General features: G+C 44.7%; 1 pseudogene across 1 annotated transcript; it reads right to left on the bottom strand.

Annotated features, from left to right (window-relative positions):
* Positions 1-6,216: 6,216 nt before the first annotated feature.
* On the bottom strand, positions 6,217-6,677 carry LOC311584826 (small ribosomal subunit protein eS28-like; annotated as a pseudogene). Its single transcript has one exon. The product of its transcript is annotated as a small ribosomal subunit protein eS28-like (transcript).
* Positions 6,678-6,939: the final 262 nt, after the last annotated feature.

The raw sequence follows: 6,939 nt of genomic DNA, 5'->3' as shown, positions 1-6,939 counted from the left end.
TTACAAGCATGAACCACCATACCCAGATTGCAGCATTTTTATTTTTATTTTTAAAGACAAACAAAGAGCTGTGGCTTCTCGTTTTTCATTTGGTCAAGCTCCAGGCATTACTCAGGCTATAAAATCGGTAATGCGTTTTTGTCCCACCCAGCCTCAACTCCTACTAATCAGGGCTGTTTACTTCCACGTCAACAGCACAACTTTTCTAAATCTTCTACTGGCAGACTCATGACATGCTTTTCTTTTTTTCTTTCTATAAAGAAAATACTGTAAAGTGGCCAGGCGTGGTGGCACACGCCTTTAATCCCAGCACTCGGGAGGCAGAGGCAGGCGGATCGCTATGAGTTCGAGGCCAGCCTGGTCTACAAAGTGACTCCAGGACAGCCAAGGCTAACACAGAGACCCTATCTCAAAAACAAACAAACAAACAAAAAACAAAAACAAAGAAAGAAAGAAACTAAAGCCATATTTTATGAAGCGTAAGGTATGCAGAACAAACATACTGAATGCTTATTTAAAATTCATTTATTTTTCTTTCTTTCTTTTTCTTTGAGACAGGGTTTCTCTGTGTAACATGGCTGTCCTGGACTTTCTTTGTAAACCAGGCCTCGAACTCAAAAAGATCTGCATGCCTCTGCCTCTGAGTATTAAGGCATGGGCCACCACGCTCAGCTTAAAATTCATTTCTTGGGCTGGAGAGACGGCTTAGTGGTTAAGAGCACTTGCTGCTCCTCTAGAGGACCTTAGTTTGATTCCCAGCACCCACGTCAGAGCTGGGATCACAACCGCCTGGTTGTGGAGGTTCAGGAGACCAGATACCCTCTCTGCCCTCCTTGGGCACTCACACAACTGACTCTGTGTAAACACAGAGACACACAAAAGTAACAACAATGATAAAAATCAATTTTTAGTTTTTATTCCAGTAGTAGCGTACCTCCTTTTGAGCTGGCATATAAAATACAAAATGAAGGGTTTCATTCTAATTTTTGTTTTGTTTTGTTTTGCTTTTTTCCAGACAAGGCTTCTCTGTATAGCCTTGGCTGTCCTGGACTCGCTTTGTAGACCAGGCTGGCCTCGAACTCACAGAGATCCACCTGCCTCTGCCTCCCGAGTGCTGGAATTAAAGGCATGCACCACCACCACCAGGCTACAATTTTTTTGTTTTGCTTTGTTTTTTGGTTTTTGAGACAGGGTTTCTATGTGTAGCCTTGGCTGTCCTGGACTCACTTTGTATACCAGGCTGGCCTCGAACTGACAATGATTCTCTTGCCTCTGCCTCCTGAGTGCTGGGATTAACAGCATCTGCCACCATTCCCACGCGCCCCTGCCCTATCCTCCCTACAATTTTTATACATCCCAGGAACACCTGTCTATGGATAGCACCGCCCATAGTGGGCTGAGCTCTCCAACATCAGTTAGCAGTTAAGAAAATGCCTCACAGCTAAGCTCACATGCCAGCCTGACCTAGGCAGATCCTCAATTGAAGTTCCCTCTTTCCAGAGGACTAGGTGGTGTCTACCTGACAGTTGAAGCTAATTATCAGAGACATACTCTGCTAAAGAAGCAGAACTTGTCAGGCATGGTGGCACACGCCTTTAATCCTACATAACAACTTGGAACACTGATTCCACTCCCACAAATTTACACAGGCATCAATGAGCTTTTACCTTTACTTACTCACTGGCCATCTTAGTTTTTCTGACTACAAAACATAGACAATAATGACATTCCTAACACAGTGGTAAATCAAATAAAACCAAGCAAAAACAAAGCAAACAAACAAAACCCAAAAGAAAGAACAGTGCTTGGAAATAGGAAATGTTTACTTTTTATTTATTAACTTTGTTATCAATACATATTATGTCAACCTAGGAAAGTTGTTTAATCCCCTCTGGAAGCCATTACTGCAACTTATCACATGTGATTGCAACTCTGTAAGAATATCTAAAATTATTTCCGGTTGTTATATATTCAATATATTTTATATAAGTTTTTTGTTGTGTTTTGTTTTTCTTTTTTTAAAGATTTATTTACTTATTATGTATACAGATTTCGTTATAGATGGTTGTGAGCCACCATGTGGTTGCTGGGAAATTGAACTCATAACCTTTGGAAGAGCAGTCAGTGCTCTTAACCTCTGAGCCATCTCTCCAGCCCATGTTTTGTTTTTCAAGACAGGGTTTCTCTGTGTAGCCTTGGCTGTCCTGGGCTTGCTTTGTAAACCAGGCTGGTCTTGAACTCACAGTGATCCACCTGCCTCTGCTTCCCAACTGCTGAGATTAAAGGTGTGCGCCACCACACCTGGCTTTAAATAAGTTTTATATTTAAAAAGTTTTTGTTTTTGTTTTTGTTTTTTCAAGACCGAGTTTCTGTGTGCAGCCCTAGCTGTCCTGGACTGGCTTTGTAGACCAGGCTAATGACTCACAGTCACCACAGTCCACATGGTGGGAAGCGAGAGCTGTGTACCCCAGCTGTCCTCGGACCTCGACACAAGTGCTACAGCACTCGCATGCACACGTACACACAATAAGTAATGTTCAGAAAGCATTTGCTTCTTTCTATGAGTCAGGTAGAGTTCTAGATGGGTCTAGAGAGCATATTTTCTGCGGCTATAACAGAATGCTGGCTAACTTATAAACAACATGTAGCTTACATTCCATGTCATATTCCAGCAGAAGGACAAGTGAGGACACTCACGACAAAAGAAACGCGGCTAAACCTGTTCTTTTTATCAGGAACTCAGTCTCACCGTACTGACCCTATTCCATGCATGAGGTCAGGGCCTCCTTACCCAATCACCCTTGCAGGTCCCACCTCCTGACACTGCTATGAATGAACTTTCAACATCAGTCTCGGAGGGGACTTCCAGACTACATCAGCAGGCTTGGAAAATGATGATAAACACAGGTAAGAACTGAGGACGACACGGAAAAGAGGGACACCTAAGAAAATAAGCTTAAAAGATGTGACTACTAATACTCAGGGTTAGGCTTTATGTTTGCAGGAAATGGGGATATAGGGCTTGGCATAATGGGGCACACCTTTCATGCCGGCTCTCCAGAGGCAGAGGCAGAAGCAGAGGCAGAGACAGGCCAGTCTCCGTGAGTTTGAGGCCAGCCTGGTCTACAGAGTGACTTCCAGGACACAGAGGCTACACAGAGAAACCCTGTCTCAACAAACAAACAAACAAAGCCAAAAGAAAAAAAATACAAAAATATAGGAATAAATGTGTGTATATCGTGAGAGAGAGGGGAGGGAGAGGGAGGGAGGGAGAGGGAAGGAGGGAGAGCCGGAGAGAGAAAGAGAGATCATTGTGGGAGCTGACAAGATCAGCAAGAATCTGAGGGCAGGAGCAGGAGAGATGGCTCAGTGGTTAAGAGCACTGGCTGTTTTTCCAGAGGTTCTTAGTTCAATTCCCAGCAACTACATGGTGGTTCACAACCATCTATAATGTCATCTGGTGCCCTCTTCTGGCCTGCAGGGGTACAGGCAGGCAGTGCATTGTATACACAATAAATACATAAATCTTAAAAAAAAAAAAAAAAAAGAATCTGAGGGCAAGACTTGGAAATCAGATAGAAACTAACAGACTCCCTCCAGTTGAAAAGCCACGCAGCACACTAGGCATGGTTTAGTCAGAGACGCTTGGTGCCCACCCTGAGGGACGTTCCTGTGACTAGATCTACAGGTTGCTGAGCTCCACCTTCCACTGACTCCAGAGCCAGAGGCTGGCCAGGAGGAGTCTGGCTCTTCCCTCTTTAGAAGATGAGTCATACTGAGTCATCCCAACACTAGGCACAGCAATGGATTCTCCCCGGAACAGGAAAGAGGCCAGAGGCAGTGGACAATGACCAGGTACGACACAAAGCAACCAACACAGCACTTTAAACAGGCAGTGAGATAGCGTAGCACAGCGCTGGACAGGCGAAACTGGTGATATCATTTCTCCCATCTGAAATAAGAGAGGAATAACAGTCCCTAGCACATAGTAGAAAGAATCAAACTAGATATGGCAAGACTTCTTGGTGCACAGAAGATGGCTATAAAATTGCCAAAATGATATCAGAGTGCATTGGAAAAGGATTAACCTACATTCTTACATTTTTCCTCGCTGCAAAATAATCCTCCTGCTTTCTTGCATAACGGAGAATAGACATACTGGTTAGTATTTAGCGCTGTGGCAATAAATGAATGGTATATTGCTTATTTATTTATTTATTTATTTATTTATTGGTTTTTTCGAGACAGGGCTTCTCTGTGTAGCCTTAGCTGTCCTGGACTTGCTTTGTAGACTGGGCTGGCCTCGAACTCACAGTGATCCACCTGCCTCTGTTTCCCAAGTGCTGGGATTAAAGGTGTGCCCCCCCCCCCCCCCCGCAGGTATATTGCTTCTTATATATTTCCTTTACCACCATTGCAGCCTGAGTCACTGGGTGTCAAGTGGCGGTGCCCCCTCATCTAATGAATGGAGTCTCAGACAGCCATGTTGGAGAACGGTGAGCAAGAGAACAAGAGCCTCCGCTCTCCCCTGCAAGCCAGCCAGCCAGCCTTCGTCTATAAACCTGGGGGGCAGTGGGGGAGGGGTTTTGAGGGTGAATGTGTCTGATTCACTAGGGCAAAGGTGCCAGGATACTTAATTTATATACAGTGGCACAGTAGCTCATTTACACCCAATAACATAGTTGCGGGGGAGGGGGAGGGGAATCCCATCATAAGAAGGAGAAAACAGTTTTTGTTTGTTTATGTTTGTTTGTTTGTTTGTTTTCGAGACAGGGTTTCTCTGTGTAGCCTTGGCTGTAAGAAGGAGAAAACAGTACTTAATTATCCTATGTGTGAGGGGATGACTTCTGGGTAGGCCATTTACTGGAGGCTAGGATCTCAGCATGGGGTGTGGTACTTCCAAGAATTCCCTATGCTTGTTAAAGTTCCTCATCAGGAAAGAGTCAGGCCTGTGTTTTTCCTTTAGGACTATGTGATACTCCTTACAAAATCTGGGGTTACCACATCAGGTGACATGAGAAACCCGCTAAGAAAAGGGAGCCCGCGCGCTTTCATAAACTGAGCATGACATAAAGTAAACAGAACAGACAAACTAATGAAACCAGTTTCTACAGGTCTGCCTAGTTACCTAGCAGCTAGGTAACTCCCGTTTGTACACTCTGGCTGTTCTATAAAAGTTGTCCTGTGGCCAGGTGTGGTGGCTGTTGTGGTGGTGCATGCCATTAATCCCAGCACATCGGAGGCAGAGGCAGGAGGATCTCTATAAATTCCAGACCAGCCTGGTCTACAAAGCGAGTCCAGTACAGCCAAGATTACACAGAAAAACCCTGTCTCGAAAAACAAACAAACGAACAAAAAGTTGTCCTGTGGTCTTCTACTTACTGAATTATGAGTGTCTTATATACCAAAGAAATAAGTGCTACACCTGAATATATTACAAGTATTTATCCCAATTTGTAGATTTAAAATTCTGTTATTGTGCTGGGAGTAGTGGTGTACGCCTTTAATCCCAGCACTCAGGAGGCAGAGGCAGGTGGATTGCTGTGAGTTCAAGGCCAGCCTGGTCTACATACTGGTTAGTATTTAGCGCTGTGGACTCACTTTGTAGACCAGGTTGCCCTCGAACTCACAGTGATCTGCCTGCCTCTGCCTCCCGAGTGCTGAGGGGATTAAAGGAGTGTGCCAACATGCCCAGCTAAAAATTGTTTCAAATAAAAATTTTAAAACATTCTTTTTGTTTGTTTGTTTTGTTTTTGTTTTATGAGACATGGTTTCTCTGTGTAGCTTTGGCTGTCCTGGACTCACTTTGTAGACCAGGGCTGGCCTCGAACTCACAGCGATCCACCTGCCTTTGCCTCCCGAGTGTTGGGATTACAGGCATACGCCACCATGCCCGGCCTTTTTTTTTTTGGTTTTTTGAGACAGGGTTTCTCTGCGTCATGGAGAGTACCGGAACTCGCTCTGTAGTCCAGGCTGGCCTCGAACTCATGGAGATCCACCTGCCTCTGCTTCCCAAGTGCTGGGATTAAAGGCGTGTGGCACCGCCCGGCTAAATTAAAATTTTAACTTAACATTGGGGACACACACACACACACACACACACACACACACACACACACACACACACACACGTTTTCTTATTCACCTGATCTCCCACTGTGGTACTTCTTCTTCTTCTTTTTTTTTTTTTTTTTTTTTAAATACAAACGCTTTAACAGTTGCAGGTCATTCCATGGGTTAAGTGGTGGATACCCAGGACCCAGCAGCAGGGTCAGCACAACCTCCGAGCCTCTCTTTCTGACTCCAATAGGGTGAGCACATCACCCTCTCAAATGGGGCCTTTGCCGTTTCAGATGATAGAGCGGCTGGTGTCATCCATAAATTCCACACGCACCTGCGTGCACTGTCCCTGCGAGCCGGTCCTGCCCAGCACTTTGGTTACCCTAGCCAGCTTTATGGGCTGCATGCGGCTCGTGCCCATGATGGCGGCAATCTGGTGGAGAGCTACCTCCTTAACATATAACCCTGCCCTTCTTGTTGCTCCCTTCCCTCTCGCTAAAACACTCTCCCTTCTCTTTTCATGTCACATGTCCTTTTTCTCTCCCTTCCCTATTCTTTCAGATCTTTTTATCCTTTTCTCTCCTTCCTTCCTTTCAGGGGAAAAAAAAAAGAGTTATGGAAAACAGAACAAGGGGCAGTGGGGGTGGGGAATAACTAGAGTGCCACCTGTCACCCCTTTCTACTTTCATGACCCTTACACACAGAGATGTGTACATACGTGTTATCTATATCATACGTAAATTAAAATGTAGGTTCTACATGTGAGGGAACAGCTGCTGTTTGTTGTCCCAAGTTGGGTTTACGTTGCTTTTTACAGTGATCTCTAGTTTCGGCCACGTTTTTTTACAAATATCAACATTTCATTTTCCTTTATCCCTG

This window comes from Acomys minous, assembly GCF_964271855.1.
Source record: "Acomys minous genome assembly, chromosome: 15".
NCBI classification, from domain to species: domain Eukaryota; kingdom Metazoa; phylum Chordata; class Mammalia; order Rodentia; family Muridae; genus Acomys; species Acomys minous.
This window is presented reverse-complemented; position numbering and strand designations above follow the sequence as displayed.